Source organism: Lissotriton vulgaris, chromosome 8 (assembly GCF_964263255.1).
Source record: "Lissotriton vulgaris chromosome 8, aLisVul1.2, whole genome shotgun sequence".
NCBI lineage: Eukaryota > Metazoa > Chordata > Amphibia > Caudata > Salamandridae > Lissotriton > Lissotriton vulgaris.
Window position 1 is genome coordinate 1,040,191,842 of NC_141696.1, and position 19,587 is coordinate 1,040,211,428.

Sequence of the window (19,587 nt, forward strand, 5' to 3'; positions counted from 1 at the left end):
CACTACGGCCTCCTAACTCTGGTCCGAAGCAGTAGGGGGGTCCGCGGCGGCCTGCCCTCCGTCGGGGGATTCGCGCAGCGTCCAGTGCAACGTTTTTTATCCAAGCAATGTTTACTTATGTATGGTGTGACCTGTTCGGTTTGTGCGGTGTGAGAGTCGGTGTGTTTGTCGTGATAGCAGTGCTGGGGGTCGGTGGGTGTGATGGTGAAGGGAGTTGTGGGCGTTGGGGGCTCTGTGGGAGTTGTGTGGTGGGGATGTTGGGTCGATTGGAAGTTTGTGTGAGCGGGGCTGGGGGCCGTTTGGTGGTTTCAGGGAGGTAAATGGTGGCTGGGCGGTTTCTTTATGGTTGCGGGGGTCAAGGGCGGCCGTGGTAGGATCCGCGAGCACAGCCGAGATGGGCATGGCACCCAGGAGCAGAGGGGCGTTGTGCAGGAGCAACTTTAGGTACACGTTTGTGGCGGGGGCCTGGGGATAAGGTATGATACGCGGGGACCATGGCGCTTCTGCTGCGGGGCGCTGCAGGAGTGGGGGTGTCCTGGGGGATACCAGTACTGCTGCTGGATGGAGTAATGACGGGACCCAGGTGGGTGGCGAGCTTCACGGTGGATATTGCAACAGCGGGGTTGAGAGGGATGGCCGGTCGGCTCCCATGTGGTCATTTGGTGACATGGCATTTGGTTGTTCGGGTTGGTAGTGGCTCCGGGGTGGATGTTTATTCCCCGGGGAGTCCTCCGCGGGATAGAACGCTGCCCTCCCCATGACGGGCGGGCCGGCGTGGCGGCGTCACGTGGGCGCCAGAGTGGAGTGGAGAAGGTAGAGGCGGGGGCTGGATGCTCCTGGGGTGTTGGCCAGGTTTGGGTGTACCATGTAGGTGGAGGACTGCTGCCCATCTTGACTTCGCGGATGCGCAAAAGGGGGGGTGGTCGGGGGGGCTGCTCACGCACGGGCAGGGGGATGATTGTGCAGGGCTATGCCGGAGGTTCAGAGGTTTTCGTTTTTAGGACTTGGTGGTTTGGCATTTGTGCATTCCTAACTGCTGACGTATTCTGAAATATTTCTGTAGTTCCTTTTGTGGTTGAGATAAAAACTGACGTCCCACAACTTTCCTTTCAACTCAGTGCAGTCTAGCAAGATTATGAGAGGATTACCTTTTCAAAAAGTCTCTACCTTTGCAGTGAGATAAGGAAAAGTAAATGCAAGGGTACTTGTTAGAAGGATAAGAACCAAACTGCGAGAATTTTGACCTCTATCATAGCCTGGCATTTCACCTTTGTCTTTCAAAACACAGCAACTGGGACATGATAAGACCAAAATATAATGCCATCTTTATTGATCATTCAGATTCTGATCTCCAACATGTTTCTTTTGGGGTTGCTGCCCCAACTTCCGGTGGCAATACATCCATGTACGTTTCACGAATCGAAAAGCGTGCATTCGGATTCCAAGTGAGTCTATATTCTGAGACATGGGTTGTGTGAGAGTACTGGACCAGAATGAGGTGCAGTGTGAATAGAGTCCAGAAATCCCAGAGGTATAAAGGAGGTTAAAGCCAGGCGTAACCTTACTCTCTAAAGTTGTAGCTTGGTCAAGCAGTAAGGCAGTACCAGAGGACAGTGTGAGCATGTGTCGTGCACACTCAGTCAGCAAACTGTTTCGTATACAGAATGAACTCCAGGCCGATTGTTTTTATATAAAAAATATAGTTGTTTTCTTTCTAGACCCAACAGGGATCAAAAAATATGCTGTTCGCAATCTGGGCGGTCTCGGATGAGTTATTTGCAGTAAGCCAATTAACTTTGTAAAGACAATAGGTACAGGGGTTGGAGTAAGCAACGCAATTCTATACACAATTTAGCATTGGGCTCAATGGATTTCCTTATATAAACACAGTTGATTACTTTGTGGATTATTTTGGTAATTCCGGAACTGGCTCCAGGGTTGCATATCTCGGGTCTATAGAAGTTAGTCTGTACGAATTGTAAGAGTGCATTGTACCTGATTTCGGGAGTCTTGCCGGGTCTGCTCTCTGTTTGACGCTGGCAGCGATTTTCATACCTGCTTCCTTATGTTATGTGAATAAGCCGTAAGGGGGCTGGGGGATCACCATGTATTCTTGGGGACTACTTCTTCTTTTCTACCAAGGGGTCAGGGGGTAAGACATGAGCCAGGTTTGTCGCCTGGAGGAGGAGGGGGGGGGGTTCTCCCAGCAGGTGATCACCACAAGAGGTGCGCTGGCAGGGGTGTGGACGTTTTTGGGGCAGGTTCCCCGATGATTGGGTGGTGGACGGTAGGAGACTGGGGCGAAGGACATTGGAGGGTGTTGGTGCCATTACGTTTGCCATACGGCGCAGGGGATGTACGGTTGCCTTGATTTGGGGACACATGCAGGGGAATGGTTGCTGGGATGGGTCAAGCTGGCAATGTCCTGAGGTGCTTGGCAGGGGAGGTGTTTCCAAGGAACGGAACATGGGGCATCCCGGTCGGGCACAGGGTTTGTGCTTGGGGGAGACAGTTTGGTCGGCTGAGGATTTGGAGGTCCAAGACATGACGCTTTTGGTGATGGGGACGGTCCGGTGTGACTTGATGGTGGGGGCCTTTGGTCAAAGGGAGGCACCTGTCATGGTCCAAGAATGGTGGGGACTGTGCTCATTACATGGGGGTGATGGTACAGGCAGTGGATGGTCGTCCACGGAGGGGGGGGGGGGCGCCTAGCATGGCCAGGATTGGCCAGAGACCATTTTGGGTACGGAATGCAGGCACGGATTGGTGAATGGTCGTTCACTGAGTGTGGTGGGAGCCACAGTAAATTATCCGACGCATGGGGAGATAGGGGATGAGGTGTGCATGACCGTGCAGGATTTCGGTTATTAACAAAGATCGATTTGGTTTGATTGGGGATTCCTTCTTGGACCGCGAGCGGTCTACGGATGCTATTGTTTGCCGAGGGAGGCAGAGGAGGGGGGTGTATGGGGTGGATGGTCGTTCACCTCGGAAATGGTGAGGGGGCACCTTGGTTGCCTAAGGTATGGCCCAGACCGGTGGTGGTTTTTGTGAGCCAAGGACGCGTGGTGGACGGTCGTTCACCACGAGGGGGGGAAATGTACGACTCGCGTAGATATACAGGATGACGTGAGGGAAACAGGCGGGGCTTTTTATGCTTACCTCCGTACACAGTTGTTTCATTGACATCACTTGTGCATCTGATGTTCGCGTCACGCTCTTGACTGTTTCTTTGTCTTCATGAGCTTTTAGGGCTACTCCTTCTGTGCAGAAGGGATGCACTTACATATCGGGGGGAACATATGATTGCATGTTCCTCGGCTTTTGGGGGGGGCTCCTTTTATGGGCCAGGGGCGGTCAGAATAGTTTATTGGCTGCCGGAGGGGTGATGGATGGTGGCGCCAGGGGTGGATGGTCGTTCACCTCAGGGGGGCACCTTGGATGGACGATGAGTGGTCCGGAGCGGTCGCTTGTCCTGCTGGACAGGAGTACGGGTGGTGGAAGCAGGCCTGGTGGTGGATGGCCGTTCGCCACAGGGGGGGGGAGGACAGTTTTCGGTTCACAGGATTGGGACCGGACATGTGGCTGGTCTATTTGGGGGTTGGTCCAGGTGGTGGATGGCTGTTCACTGAGTTGTGGGGGGTGCCGTTTTCCGGCTGGGGTAGGCCCTAGGCGGGGTTTGCTTGCCCGACACACAGACACAGGTGGGAGTGATGGAATATCACTGCATTGCGACCAACATTCATGGTGGGGTTTTTGTCCTGGGGACGTTCCTGCCTTGCAGGGGACGGATGTTGGGTGGACGGTCGTTCACCGGGTGCTGCTGTGGGGGGCTGCCTTTCAGCACGGGAAGGACGGGCGCGTGGGCCCCTTCTGGAAAGGGCACCTTTCGCGATTCATGTTGGCAACGAGAGTGGTGCTTTGCTGCAGGACGCAGGGGGAGGTGGTGGATGGTCATCCACTGGGAGGCTGTAGGGTCGCTGGCAGGAGGCGAAAGGTGCGCAGGACAAGGGGGGGTGGGGCAGGTAACCGCCCTCCGGGGGTTCCCTGGGTGGAGGTACTTTGGAGGGGTGGGGAGTCACATACGGGCAGATCCACCCCTCGGGTGGGGGGAAAACGGTACACAGGTGACTGATAGTGGGGCATGAGAGGCAATGAGCAATAAAGGCAAAGTCAACAGAGGATGCTTGGAGGGCAAGTGAAGGTGAGAATGGGGAAAGGAAGGAGGTTATCGAGTGAATGGGTGAAGAGTCAAACAGGTGAGATGGTTTTGGAAAGGCAGAAAGGAGAATGCGTGGGTATGGGATGGAAATGTATATTTCATGCATTGAGGTACTGTTAATAAGTCTAAATGATTATGGAAATGTATATTTCATGCATTGATGTACTGTTAATAAGTCTAAATGATTGCAACCTTGTCCTAATAAATGGCCTTTTACGCTTCAAGTAACATCGTGGAGTGTAGTTATTGCGCGATGCGGCCCCCGGGGGAAGCGAAGGTCGCAGACCAGTCTTCCCCCGGGGTTTTCGCGCAATGCGGAAGGACAAGGTGGAGGGCGGGACTACAGGGGTTAAAGGAAGGGGTGGGATGGAGGAGGGCATATAAGGTGTCAGGAGAGGTAGATCCGGCCTCTTCCTGACACCTGAGCACCACCGGGAGGGTGTTTGTTAATTTTGTCCACCCGCCCACCCTGCAGGTTTTAGGGAAGGACCGGGGGTGTTTCAAGGGTTGGGGTGCCAGTTTAGGGCAGGTTGCAGAGCAGAGGCGGTACGGTACTTTGGAGGGGTGGGGAGTCACATACGGGCAGATCCACCCCTCGGGTCGGGGGAAAACAGTACACAGGTGACTGATAGTGGGGCATGGGAGGCAATGAGCAATAAAGGCAAAGTCAACAGAGGATGCTTGGAGGGCAAGTGAAGGTGAGAATGGGGAAAGGAAGGAGGTTATCGAGTGAATGGGTGAAGAGTCAAACAGGTGAGATGGTTTTGGAAAGGCAGAAAGGAGAATGCGTGGGTATGGGATGGAAATGTATATTTCATGCATTGAGGTACTGCTAACAAGTCTAAATGATTATTGTTAGAACCGGCTGTCTCTAGTTGGCAGAGGTATGCACTTCTGACAAATAGGGACACACCTTTTCTAGTCAGGGCAAGGGGATCACACACTTAGATAACCCCTGCTCACCCCCTTGGTAGCTTGGTAGAGCAGACAGGCTTATCTCAGAGGCTGTGTGTTAAGCATTTATGACCACATACAGTAATAAAGTGAATACACTACAAATGGACACGACACAGTAGTATTATAAAAATAAGTATTTTTATATAAGGCTTAGCACAAGACCAAATAACGACAAAAATATACCACAGTCTTAATAAATACTCTGGGAAGGAAAAATAATAGTTCAAGTGTAGTTTCTTCTTAGCACAAAGTCTTTAGTATCAAAAAGTAACTCTTCTTCTTTAAAACAAAGTTCTTGGCAACAATGTAACCCACACGGGAGTCACACGACGTCGAGGCAAAGTTAATCCAAAGGGTTCGGCGTCGACCGCGAGGAGCGCTACGTCGAGCCCGGAGTCGAGCAGACGCCCACAACACAGTACCTTGGAAAAGCGAAGCACACGATGATCAGCGGCGTCGAGATGTCCGGCGTCGCGTCTTCGGGGTCGATCCGGCCTCGGAGTCTGGGCGACCTGCAGCGGCGTCGATCGATGTCGGGCAGGAGCAGCGCTCACGAGGCGAAGCAGGATACGGCGTCGTCGTCGATGTCGATGATGTTGCAAGAGTGAGCAGCGCTCACGGCATCGAGAGGGCTCGAAGTTGATGCGATCAGCAGCGGTGCAGACACGGGGTCACTTGGAGCTGGAGCCGAACTCGCTACTCACTGGCGTTGCTGCTGGCGTCGATCGGGCCCGGCGGCCGGCGTCGAGGAAGCGGGACACTGGAGCCGTTACTCACGATGTCGAGCTGGATTCGGCGGGGTCCGTCGGCGTCGAGATTGCTGGTTTCTTTCAGAGGTGCTGGATTCTCAGGTTCCAGCAAACAGCACTTTAAGCAGATGAAGTCCTTTAGCCCTGTGAATTCAACAGGAGACTGGCACTCTTCCAGTCCTTGGAGATTTTCTTAGCAAAGTTTGAGAGTACACACACAGTTCCTCTCTCCTGGTTCCTTGGCAAAAATAAAGAAGCACATGCAGGATTCCCCCCAGCAAACAGCACACTGGCAGAAGGGGTAGGCAAGTCCTTGGATCAGCAGGCTTCTTGTCGTTGGTTTCAGGGTTCCTTGTCAGAAGTGATCTGATTTCTTGGTTCAGGGGTCCTTCTCTTATACCCCTTTCCGGCTTTGATCCCTTTGTCCATGCAGGGTAATTTCCCAACATCCTTGGTCTGTGGTGGGTGGAGCTAGGCAGAAGCACCTGGCCTATTCATTGCGCAGGGCTGGGTCCTCAGACGCCCAGCAGGAGGTGGAGCCAGCATTGACACTGGCAGGAGCAGAGCTATCGGCCTCCTGGCAGGAGGTGGGGCTAGGATCGTCCATGGCAGGCACAGGAGGTGGAGCCAGCATTGTATCAGGCAGGGCAGGCTGTCAGCAACTACTCTCCCCCTACTCCCCCTACTCTCAACGCAAATGTCCCACTCATCCCACACTGACTCATACAGACCGGTGGAGCCACCCAGCTCCTGTCACACACATGCAAGACCAGCAGAAACCAGATATGGTTAGACAAGAAAATAGACACTTTCTAAAAGTGCTATTTTCAAACCCAGAGTCCAAACACCATCCACACCAACGGATGCGTAATTAAACCCCGAGTTCAGGGATACCAAACTCGACATTGCACCATGCTCCCCGAGCCAGCTAGGATCATAGCATTAATAATCCCGGCGGCCCATTCTAACTAATGGAGAAGAACGAAGATGGCGGTAATTCTCTATTAGGACATGCCAACTTGGTCAGGCGTGTCCTACCTTATACTTACAATGCACCCTGCCCGCGGGCCTACCATAGGGGTGACTAACATGAAGTCAAGGGAAGGTTTGAGGGGCTGGCAAGTAGGTATACTTGCACAGCCCGCGTGACAGCACTAGGCTGCACGTGGGTCTTGCAATGACCGACCCGTAGACATTCTTTTACGAGGCCGCTCTTGTGGGTGGCACAACACGTGCTGCAAGCCCACGAGCGGCATTTGTATTTACAAGCCCCGGCACTCCTGGTGCACTAGACTAGGGACTGATAGTAAACCAAATAAGCCAAACATGGATACAATCGATACATCAATTTAACATAGGGAGCACTTGCGCTGTGGCACTGATCAGCAGTGGCACAGCGCCCAAAGCATATACCAGCAAAACATCGTAAAACAGTGGAGGCAAACAGAAAAAATGGAGGAGAGACTCAAGCCAATGATGTCAGGTCTAACAATTATGGAAATGTATATTTCATGCATTGATGTACTGTTAATAAGTCTAAATGATTGCAACCTTGTCCTAATAAATGGCCTTTTACGCTTCAAGTAACAGCGTGGAGTGTAGTTATTGCGCGAAGGTGGCTGCTTACGCGGGTGAGTTCCTGCTGTCAAAGACGGTGAAGACTGCGGAGAATAGGGCAGAGGCGCCGGGACTGTGGTCTGCGGGCGGTGTGCGGTGCTGACCCCCTTTGGCTTCGGCTGCACCCGCCTGTGGTATTCGGCAGGGGTGTGGTGGGATAGCCCAGAGCTGTGTGGAGTGTAGAGTGACTGCTTAAGTAACGGGAGGCAACGGAGGCTACCCCCATATCCTGCCCTACACTGCCCTTCGCTTACCGGAACTGAACTCTCCCAGTGTCTGCAGTGCCTGCAATCGGTGGGCTGCCATCGCGCTCCTGCCATCTCCTGCAGCCAGGCAATGCCACTAGAGGGGAAAATACCAATTTAAGAAATGAGATCTGCCCAAGCACCCTCTGCCCTTCCATCTTCGCCCTCACCCTTCTGCCCCTCTGCTACGCAGTGACACAGGAGGGAGAGGCTCGAGACTCGAGTCAGGAGCTGGTTAAGGAAAAACCCTAGAGAGGCTGAGGGGTCAAATAAAAGGGGTGAAACTGCTGCACCTGCGGTGGCGGCACACGTTGCAGTTGCAGCAGGGAGCCAACAATCTTCGCAATTTAACCCTCTCAAACTCTTTGGGAAACTCTCCCTGAACTCCCGTTAACTCCCATCGACACCTCCCATCTATACCTCCTTATTAATCCGAAAGCAGCCGAGAAAAGGGGGAAAAGGGGGAGGAAAAAAAGAGGCAAACGGAGACATAAGCAGACATAAGGAGAGAACACAAGGAGACATAAGGCATAAGGAGAGAAGGAGAGACGTTTTGGTGATTAATTGACTTTTACTGCTGTTCTTGAGTTGAGAGGACACGAGTGGTGACTTGAAGGGCTCTGCTACTACTGTTCAAGGCCCCCGCTTCGCGGGAGCCGTTCACGGGACTCACGTTCTGTTGTGCTTTCACACGGAGGGACTGGGAGGCCTAGCAGGCAATTCTCCATCCCACACCTGCAGCCTCTTCCCTCCGTGTAAACTCCCCCACCTGCCTGGTCTTTACACTTGAACCAGTATCCCGCGACACGGGACGCGTGTGGGTCAAAGCGCGGGGCTAAGCCCGGGCAAAGGGCGGGCCCTCTGAGGCCCTCCGAGGCCGGAGTAGGCTGGGCTAGAGCCATCCCCTTTAGTGCATTTTATGTTATATCAATTTGTTTGGTGTATGTAATATTTTATTTCTGCAGACTCTATGCCGCAGAGACGGCATTGAAGTAAGCTATGTTTGTAACCCCCTTAGTGGTATATCGTACTTAGGGAATATCAAATTGGAGTACGGCCGTTGTGCTATTTAATTTGTTTTGTTTTTAATTTTTATTGGTTCTAGTGCTCCTAGTGGTGATTTGTACTTTCTAAAATGACTGCAAAAAAATTAAGATCTGGGCGTGTATTTGTGGGTAGGACCTGCTCTAAGACTGAATCAAACACCCTACGAAACAAGGATACTTCTGTTTTACAGTCAAAGGGAAAATGTCAATTATATAGTTTATGGAAAAGGGGAAAGTACAAGGCTCAGATTGGGGGTCTAAAGCCAGAAGATATTAATGGTAAAGGTAAAGAAGAAGGTAAATCTACAATAAAAGGATATAGCAATCAGGATGATGCTATTGTTCTGGTACATTCAGAAAAGTCTGTCTTTAATGCTGGGGTGGGTGGTTCTCCAGATCCCCCTAACATGCAGAGGCAATTAAAGCATGCTTCTGGGGATTCAAGCCTACATAACATTGTGCCTCCTCATGGTGCTATTACCAAAACAGTCGAGGTGCCAGTGCATAACTACCCTTTTTCCCTAGAGGAAGGTTTAAATGTCTCTTCCTATGATTACTTCTGGTAATGATTTTACTCTACCTGATATAGATATTGAGCTTCACAAGAGACATACCAACTACGAACACAACATGGTTTTAGATCAAACAAACACTCAAAATGTATTAGCAACCCCAGGACTTCAACTATATAATAGTACTCCCTCTAATAAATCTCAATTTTCCTTATCACAGGTAAATATTTCTTCGAGTCCTGCTTTTAACATTACTGACACTCATCCTAATCCCCTCATTAGGCTTGATAATCCAATCCCCGATTCTCTAACCTCCTTAGAACACCTACTATCTTCTATCCTATTATTATTAGAAACATTTGTTGGTGGTTCGGATTGTGTGTTGGAAACTGTAACCCAAATACTTAGGGTATTATTAAATAGTAAACAGGGGATCGAATCTAGTTTACACCATAAGTCATCCCCTCTAGACGCGAAAGCAAGTAAAGATAAGAAGCCTGAGAATAAGCCTGAGACTCTCTTTCAAGCTCTAGATTTAGTCCGAATTGAACAAGATGAGAATCCTCAACATATCAATGGAAAGAAACCATTTGTTACTCCGGGGAATACCCCTGCAGGTACATTAAAAGCAGCTGCAGCTAATTGCATCTCTGAACTTGACCAAGAAATAGAAATCCTGACAGACCCCGAAAGAAGGTTGGATAAGGAACTATTTCCTATATTTAAACCCCATATAAACGAAGAGAAAGAGGGCGTTTCGGACTCTTCGAATGAAGGAAAATTGTTGCAATAGGAATAAATAAAAGGTATAGAGGGAAAAAGAGGAACCAATTCGTAGATTTGCAAAAAAAAGACAGAGGAAAATTAATTTTTATGATAATATAGGTACTTCCATAGGAAAAAACCTCCCCCAAGATTCTTTGCTTAATTTATCTCAAGATTTAATTGGGCAAACTAAATCAGACCAAGTAATTATGACTATTGAACCAATGGGGTCATCTAACAGCATCCGATCTGTTGAACAGATAAATCCCTCTAATACTTTATTACCAGCTCTTAATCCCTAAGCCAAGCTTTCCCTGACATGTTTGGAATTGAAAGGGCTTCCAAATGGTCAAATGCTGCTTTTGAAAAGGAAAGTATAGATACCTTCCATCTAGATTTCATTCCACTGTTCGATATGGATCTTACCCTAAATAGATCTTCACTCCTCAATTGTTTTTGGGAGATTGAAAGTCTGAAACTGATCCAAACTAACGATATAGATGTAGTCTCCATTTTGAAACCTGAGGTTGGGAAGATAGCAAGGGTCAGATTTTACTCTAAACTTGTTGTAAATCATATATTACAATGGTCTGAAGGATTACAAAGCAGGGGGATTGATGTCATTCCTTTTTTTGCGGAACCTCGTAATGAAAGACTGTTAAACATGCCTTTACTCCCTGTTGCAACTTTAGGCAGTACAGATAGGCCCTCAAAAATTGATGAATTAAACATTTGTATCTCGAAAAATGAACAGCATGTGATCTACAAAAATCCCCTTCCCTGCCAACCAAATTCGGTAGAAGAAAGTCTTAAATGGAATTGGTTGCCTGGTGTTCTGTCAAGTAAATCTACACCTATTCCCAAACCTTACTCCTATCTTTAACACTGACTTAAAAATAATTTCATGTAATTCGGCTGGAATAAAAAAAAAGTCCAGAAAATTACTATACCTGCACACACTAGAAGCTGATGTGATCTGTCTCCAGGAGACTTGGTGTGATGAGAAATTCTTTGCGGGAAAGGACTATTATGTGTTGGATGGCAGTGCCATACCCTCTAGGAGAGGCCATGCTAAGGGTGGAGTGGCTTGCTTACTATCCAATAAGATAAGATGGAACTTTGCCCATTACTTAGACTCTAATAATCTGTTTCAGGCAATAACACTGTCAAATCTTGTTAACTGTGATCCACGAAAATAAATTGTATTGATAAATGCTTATATTCCTCCAGATGCATGTTTTAATGTAGGTTTAAAGAAGGTTTTCTCCTTCATAAAGAATCTTCTTGACTCTGAATTCCCTCCCCATATAATTTTATTAGGGGACTTCAATTGTAAAATCTCTAATTGTAGTCTAGAGTTGTTTAAGAATAAGCTTAAAGAGGAAGCATTACAGATACCGCAAGCTCTTTTCCCTGGTAATATTAAGACCAATAAGAGAGGGAAATTATTACTGGAGGGATTGCTAGAGGTAGATAGCATCATAATAAATGGAAGGCTTCCCTCTGATAGTCCGGCAAATTTTACACATAAATCTAACAATAGTGAATCTATTCTTGATTACGTGGCAGTGGGTAGTACTTCCTTCCTTATTTTGAAAGATTTGTCGGTCTCCAACACAGAAATTAGCGACCATAAGGTACTCGCCATTACTAAAAATTTAAACCCACCCTTGACGGACTCGTGGCTTATAAATAGCGAATTGGTGAGTTTTGGAGCCAATTCTGGGAGATGTTATTGGAATTTTAAGGCTATCAGGGGCTTGGCGAGTATCCTAGAGGCTGCCGTGGAGAATCTGGCTCATTGGAATGGATGTGAATTAATATGTTTTGCTGATTTCTGAATGTAGTAACATCTATCGCAAAAAAACCTTCTTCTATAGGAAAACCTAAAATAATTCCTAGATGTCTTCGGTATCTTAATATCAAAATAAATAAATTGGTAAGGTAGCAGTATCTCTTTTATACTCCAGAAAGATACCATAGAATAATCCAATTAAGAAGAAGGAGGAGTAGGGTAAAGGCTAAATTGAAAAGAGAGAATTAAGATACCTTATGGATTAAATTACGGGAAGCGGCACATAAGGGTCAAGCCAGAATATTTTGGTCATTAATTGGGGAGGGTTGTGGATCAAGATCTAGACCTCCACCAATTCCCATTGAAGAGCAAACTTGGGTTGGGTATATTGAGAACTTATATGCCAGTAATGGATTGGTGCCTGAAAATGGTAGAACACATGTGGATAGCTCCCCTTATGAACCACCGCCCGAAAAGGACATTGAACTAGCCATCAAGCGCTTGCGCTCTTCCGGTGCAATGGGTCCGGATGAGCTTCCTATTTTGGTCATAAAACAACATAGTAAGATGTGGAGTAAAATTCTTTTTCCAGTTTTTAACTTCTGTTTTTCTTGTAAAACCGTTCTCCCCTCTTGGAGGGGGAGAATTTTGTTCCCCCTTCATAAGAAGGGAGTCAGTGACTTGCCACAAAATTACCGCCAAATTGCCCTTTTGGATGCCATAGGCAAAGTTTTTACAAAATGTCTTCTTAAATCGATCAACGATTGGGTGTCCAAGGATGACATCTTGCCCCTTGAGCAGACTGGGTTTAGGCAAAGGCATGGTACTTTAGACAACTTGACGGCATTGCAAGTTATAACAGAAAAATACGTCAAGGTTCGAGGAGGGAGAGTCTATGGCGCCTTCATAGATTTCTCCACAGCATTCGATAAAGTAGATCGACCTTTGCTGTGGAGGAAATAATCAGACCTAGGCATGCCGTCCACTCTCCTGGAGATAATAAGAGCTTTGCACTCGGACACCTGGTGCAGAGTCTTGTTAGGTGGGGAAAGGGGACTTTCTCAAGTAATTACTACAGCCAATGGGTTAAAACAAGGCTGTTTATTGGCCCCCTTATTATTTTCCCTCTATATAGCTGATCTTCCTCATGTTTTGTCTTTAAGTGAAGGAATTGCTCCGGTCTTGGGGGGTATCCCAATTGTTTGTTTGCTGTATGCAGATGATGTATTAATTCTGGATTTAACACCAAAAGGACTAAATAATCGTCTGCAGGCTCTCTATAGATACGCGGAGGCACACCACCTGAAGATAAATGTCTCAAAAAGTAAATTAATGTGCATGACGGGCAGGAAAAAGTTGAAATATGTGAGCTTTCCATGGTCCGTAGGTGGACAAAGATTGGAAGTGGTACAATCTTATGTCTTCCTCGGAAAAGTTATTACAAGTAATTTAAGTGAAAAGGCTCACATAGCAAACAACACCCGGAAAGCAATAGTCCAAGGTAAAAGTCTACTTTCACTCTATAAGGCTACTGGTAGAAGGCACTTCGCTATTTTGTTAGAGGTATATTGTGCTAACATTCCAGCATCACTACTTTATGGTATGGAAATACATGATATAAAAACCTGGGGCTTCTTAAATACTACGGAAGGCAAAATTTTGCACAGTCTAAACACGGTTAATACAGCGTGCTCTACAGCCGCCTTTAGACTGGAATTCGGCCTACATAGTAGTTGGGTCCAGGGCTTAGCGGGGATAGTGCGCTGGGTTTTTTACACTTGCAGGGGGAGATCCGGGTACCCTAAGATATCTTATAAAAACTGAGTTGTTAGGAAATTTTAAAGATCATTCGCTAATTGTAAAAAACTTTAGAACTGCGGTTGATCTTTTGCAACTTGATGAATCGGTTCTCTTTACCTTATCTGCATATCAGCTGAAGTCCATTTTGAAGTTGGCCTCTTGGGAATTAAGCTTGAGGATGGATAGGGAAGCACGTACCTTGAAGAAAGGCGTCTCTACGGCCATTGATTCCTGCCTAATGAGAAAAGCCCAATCATATGTCACCTGGAACCTCCCTCATGGTGTACGGCGATTCTTGTTTTTATTGAGGCAGGACTTACTTACTTTGAATACTCTTTTTTTATCTAGATGGTACGGCTCCTCAGCCTTATGTAATCTTTGTAACAATTCAACTCAGGATATTACCCATGTTCTTGTTGTGTGCCTGGCCCTACTTGTGCTTAGGCGCAAGTGGTTGAGACCTATTTGTCTCCAATTAAGCATCTTCTCTGCCACCTCTTTTTCAGATGCTATTTATAACCCCCCCCCCCCCAATGAAATGTTCTGTTATAAAATTTTTAACTTTTTCAAAAGTTTCTTAGCTATATATTAAAAGGTTGGAAATGTCAATTTTATTCTGTATTTTATCTATGACTCTATGTAATTGTATTTATCTTGTCAATCTTTTATGTGGATCTTATTTGAGTTCTGAAATCATAAATAAATAAACTTGAACTTGAACTATCTAATATTATTTAAAAGTAGGATTATTCTGACAGTTTTGTCTGCAGGTTTAACAGCTGTAGCATTCACGCTACACAGGCAGACTTAGGCCATATTATCTTTGTAAGCCTAGTGATCATCTGAACTTGGAAAACAGTCCACAGGTTATATTTAACTTTTGATGCCATGTGGGTATTATATTGTGCTGTATTCTATGGCCTTCCTAGAAAGGTAGATGTTTAAAATGAGAAATAGCCAACATTACCATGCTTTCCCATACACTGGCAATTGGACAGCAGTGCCCTTGTGTACAGTGATAAAAAAACAGCAATACCGGTCAAGAAAAAATGGGTGATCATACGAAAATTGGGATTATCTCGCATCCTGCATCATGCGACAAATTGCATTCAAATGTAACAGCCTAGTAATCGTTAGCCATTTTTTGTTTTTTTGGGTGTACAATTAGAATTAAGAGTTCTTATCGGATTGACCAAGGCCTGTGCCATAATGCTAGCCCTTAATTTAAATCATTATCTTGGCTCTACAACTATTCTTCTAATCAAAGCCATGTGAATCTGTCTCAGATTTCCTGGAAGAGGTATGACAGGTAGACGTTTGTGCGCACTGTAGTATAAAATGAGGAGGCGAGTGGCATGGTCAGCAAGATGGCTGATTAGAGGTGGTTCCCCGGTGTTGTAACAGCCATCAAATAATCTGAAAAATATCCAGAATCTGCACAGGCATTGACTCGTAGCATAAAGCTGTGACATGCAATGAGTGTTTTACATTATGTTGAGCTCTCTGCTGGAGGGAAATAGATTAGCGCAAGGAGATGGTTTACGGTTGAAGATTTAATACATATTGACCCATCAAGTTTTAATCCACATGGAGCACTATATATAATCTAAAGCACTTATATGTCAAATCATTTTTAAATATCACTGCATTATTGGTTTAAGAGGCTTTAGAAAGAATAAGGAGAGGAGAGGGCAAGGCATGCCTAGACTCCTTGGCTCAGAGCCTAGTGAATGAATGCTGATCGCACAAAGTGCACTAATATCAGCTACCCTTGAACCTCTGTGATCCTCAACAGACTGCGACCAGCAGTCTCTGTTTGCAAGCAGTTCTGTGTGCAGAATTGAAGGAACGTTCCTACTGTCCTTCGTGAGAACAGATGGGAAAAGCTGCTAACCCCACTCACACTCTTCTTAAAAAAAAAAAAAATCCCTGTATAGGATAAGCTGCAGCACAGGGCTGGCAAATACCAACTTGTGTACCTGGTCAAAATGTGGGTGTTGAGAGGTGATGGTGGCAAGAAATATCTAAAATAGAAAGATTTCCAGCAAAAGGAGCTCCTAGCAACACAATGTAACACCAGTATGCAAAAAGCATGTTCAGATACATTCATGACTGAATTAAGTGCATTAGTGACGAGGATACAAAGTATTTTCTGGAAGAAAGTACCTTTGATATTGAATGCATGAATAACTTTAAGAAACAAATAAAGAATAATAAGCATAAATGAATCACAGGACAGTGAGAAGCTCAGAAATGAAGAAATGAAAAAACTAGTAGTACCATCAGACGCTGGAAGTCCAGAATGGGATGCTCCCAGGGATGGACTAGGGGAAGATTAAGGGCTGGCTTGTGGGGCACAAGAAACCCCAGTGCAAATGAGCACAGCACCTGCAACTAACAACCACATGACTGACCCAAGGACAAGATGAGAATCTGATATGATGACACCTCACTTGCAGCCCCAGATGTTGTCTCACTCATTACTCCACAGTTCCACCGCTATGCATCGGAGCAGTTGATCTCAAAGCCCAGCTATGTCCCAGGTTAGTCTGAGAAAGACCACAGGGCAGAAGGCAACAGACATTCAGAGAAAACCCCCACTGGATTAATGTTCCTCTTAGGGTAGTGAGAAAGTCAGCGAAAGCTCAAATGATATTTCCCACATCCAACCAGACGCCCTTTTGTTTCTGAGAAAATATCAAGACACTGGAGTAGGAGGTTTGGCCTAACTCCATTTCCCTGGTTCCCAGTTGCTCTTGTACCTATCAAACAACAATTCTCAAGTATACGTGAAAATCCTCAAATGCTTTGAAAGATCTTTTATTAGAGAGCTACTTGGCCACAGCAGGCACCTCTCGATGCAGCTGCTTCTATTGCAGCCTAGGATGAATTGCTGAAGGCTGTTACTGATGTATGTGTGATGAAAACAAATTGGACCAATATTAATACCTGCAAGCATAATTAAAGGTGAAACTACGGCTGAACATCTTCAACATTTAAAAACGAACATGACAGCTATTTTGGCTCTGCTAGTGCTACTTAAAAATCTGCTGGTGCTGCATTCGATCAGGGATTTTTGCCTAAAGATTAGCAGCAGCTGCAAAACATAATGGTATTCTTGAACGTGTCTCTGAACTAATCCTTGTGTTGCTTTTCAACAAAGTACAAGGGGCCTCATTTATGACTTTTTGCCGTAGGAAGGCGCAGCAGGCCTTCCTGCTGCGCTTCCCTACGGCAAAAGAAAAGGGCAGAAATGCGCCGTATCTATAAGATACGGCACATTCCTGTCCTTTTCCCCTGCGCCGGCACACAATGGGCTGCCTGCGCCAGCTCAGGCACCCTTGCACAATGGTGCAAGGGTGCCTGCGTTGCGGGGAAGATTATTTTTGTACAGGAAGGGAAACCTTTCTGTACAAAAATAATCACAAGAGGCTTTTCCTCTTTCTATGTGTGCTGTAGAATGCAGCACACATAGAAAAAGGAAATACGAGGAGAAATAAAGACATTTCTCGCTGTTGCGCCTCCCTTACGCCTCCCCTGGGGAGGCGTAAGCTTTTGGCACTGCTTCAGAGTTACGATTTCTCGTAAATCTGGGGCAGTGTCAAAAGGCCATGGATGTTGCTGGGAACGCCCCCAGCAACACCCATTGCACGCCCCTTTAACGCAGAACACTGCGTTAAAGGGACTGATATTTATCAGGCAGCAGTACGCCACAAAAACTGGCGTACTGCTGCCTGATAAATACCACGCAGGCTTCTGCGCCACGGAACTTCATGAAAAGTGAAGTTCCGATGGAGCAAGGGGCCTCATAAATGAGGCTGAAGGTATTAGTGAAGTCCAAACTAAAGGCTTTACAAATGCAGGGGCATATTATCAAGGGGGTTTATCTCCGCTTTTTTGGCTTTAAAAGCCAAGAAAGCGGAGATAAAATTATCTCCCTATTACCAAGCTGTCGCTAACACCAGTTAGCGACAGCTAATAGGAGATAGCGACCATCTTGGGCCCCGCTTTGCATGTCAGTGATATTTATCACTAATGACATGCAAAGTGGGCGTGCCAAGATGTTAGCGACTGGAAACAGTCGCTAACATCGCTATCTCCTATTACCAACTTTTGGAGATATTCGCGCTAAGCGCGAATATCTCCAAAAGCTAACACCTGCCCTGAGCAGTTCTTAGCCATGTTATCCAATGGGAGGTGGATAACATGGCTAAGAGCATTTGCTCGATAATGCATGAATATCGCTGACTTTTCAGCGATATTCATGCATTGCGGCCGTTTTTTATCGCATTTGCGATAAACCTTGCTAATAGCAAGGTTTATCTGCGATAAAAATCGCCGATGTGCGGCGATAATGTTTGTCTCTAAACAAGTTAGAGACAAAAATTATCGCTAGTTGTTGGTAATATGCCCCCCAATCCTTCCAACAATATTCAGAAGGAGGGGCTCGGGAGGAATGGGAAGGCAGAAGGACCACCGTGGGGCAGGGAAAGGAAGATCAAGATGGAGCCAAGGGGAGAAGGTGAGATTCTAATATCCTGGTGGTTTCTCATGCTTCAGTTGTGGGACGTTGTGGCACTGCAGACAGGATTGCAAAAATCTGCCTAAGGGTCATCAAACAGCCCGAGCAACCTGAATTTATTCAGATTCCAGAAACTCATACCCACCATTTTAGGACGATGCAAGAGGAGTTCAATACTAAGTAAATTATTGAATCCCCATAGATCAAAAGGGGTCTTATGGATAATCTGTCATTAACTGAAAGGCCACGTTAAGCCTCGTCAATAATGGTCTGACCTGCAAACCTTGAAATCTCTTCACTACATCTCTTAGCAAAACTATTGCTGCAGCTAACATTTCGAAGGATGTGTTCACCATTACATCAAAAACCTGTGCCTGGCAGGCCCTATCACAGTCACTCTCCATCATACCTTCTTTTAAATCGTATCTCAGCTGCGAACAATCTAAGAGCAGATCTCCTATGCAAATTAAAATGTGCAGTGTACTTCACGTGTGATGCAGTCTTTTCAAATGGGCCTTAGTAAAAATAAAATGCTGTCTCGCGTGAAATGAATGAACTTTGTAAAGCTGATATTGTAAAATGTCCATGTCAATCACTGTCTGACAAAGTTCCTTCTTTCTTATGGTCTGAACATGTGGGTTGTTGCAAGGCCAGAAATAATGACTTTGCCAGTGCTTGTTGGATATTGTTAAGAGGTTTCTTTCTAAACTACAAACATGGCATTAAGTAGTGGCGGTCGGACAACAGTGGCAGCGATGTAAAGATTGTGACTAATGCTGTGAACTTTACAAAAGAGGGTCAACGAACGTGAGCAGACAGCCTGCAAGTTTCCATTAGCCAAATATATATCAATAAGTGTGTACATTCCCAATGTATACACGCCCTATTCGGCGCTTGCACGAAAATGGAAATAATGTTTGTGAATCCAGGCTAACGCCTGAAACACGTGTGTGTGTGTGTGTGCGCGAGGAGTAAAGAAACCTCTGTACTGTAACATGACATCTGAAGTGACGTGCGTAGCCTGTAGCTTTATAACCAGAAATCTTAACATGGTCTCCTCACAATAAGATTATGATCCGATGGATTAAGAGCCTTCCGATCAATCTATAGCTGGTATTTTAAGCCTTGGGTAATAACACATACTATAATTATTGTGTGTGGGAGCAGCATGACTGTATAATGTTTAAGACCTTCTAATCACTGTGCTGTGCGGAAATTCAATATTTCACTCCAATTTTGACATTGTGAACCAGTTAAAGATGTAGATTGTTTTCTGCCTTCCCATTTTACCGATATGAGTTAATGTTAGATGTGTTTGAATCTAGCCTAAGGTCAAATTCATTATTGCTCCCTTAAA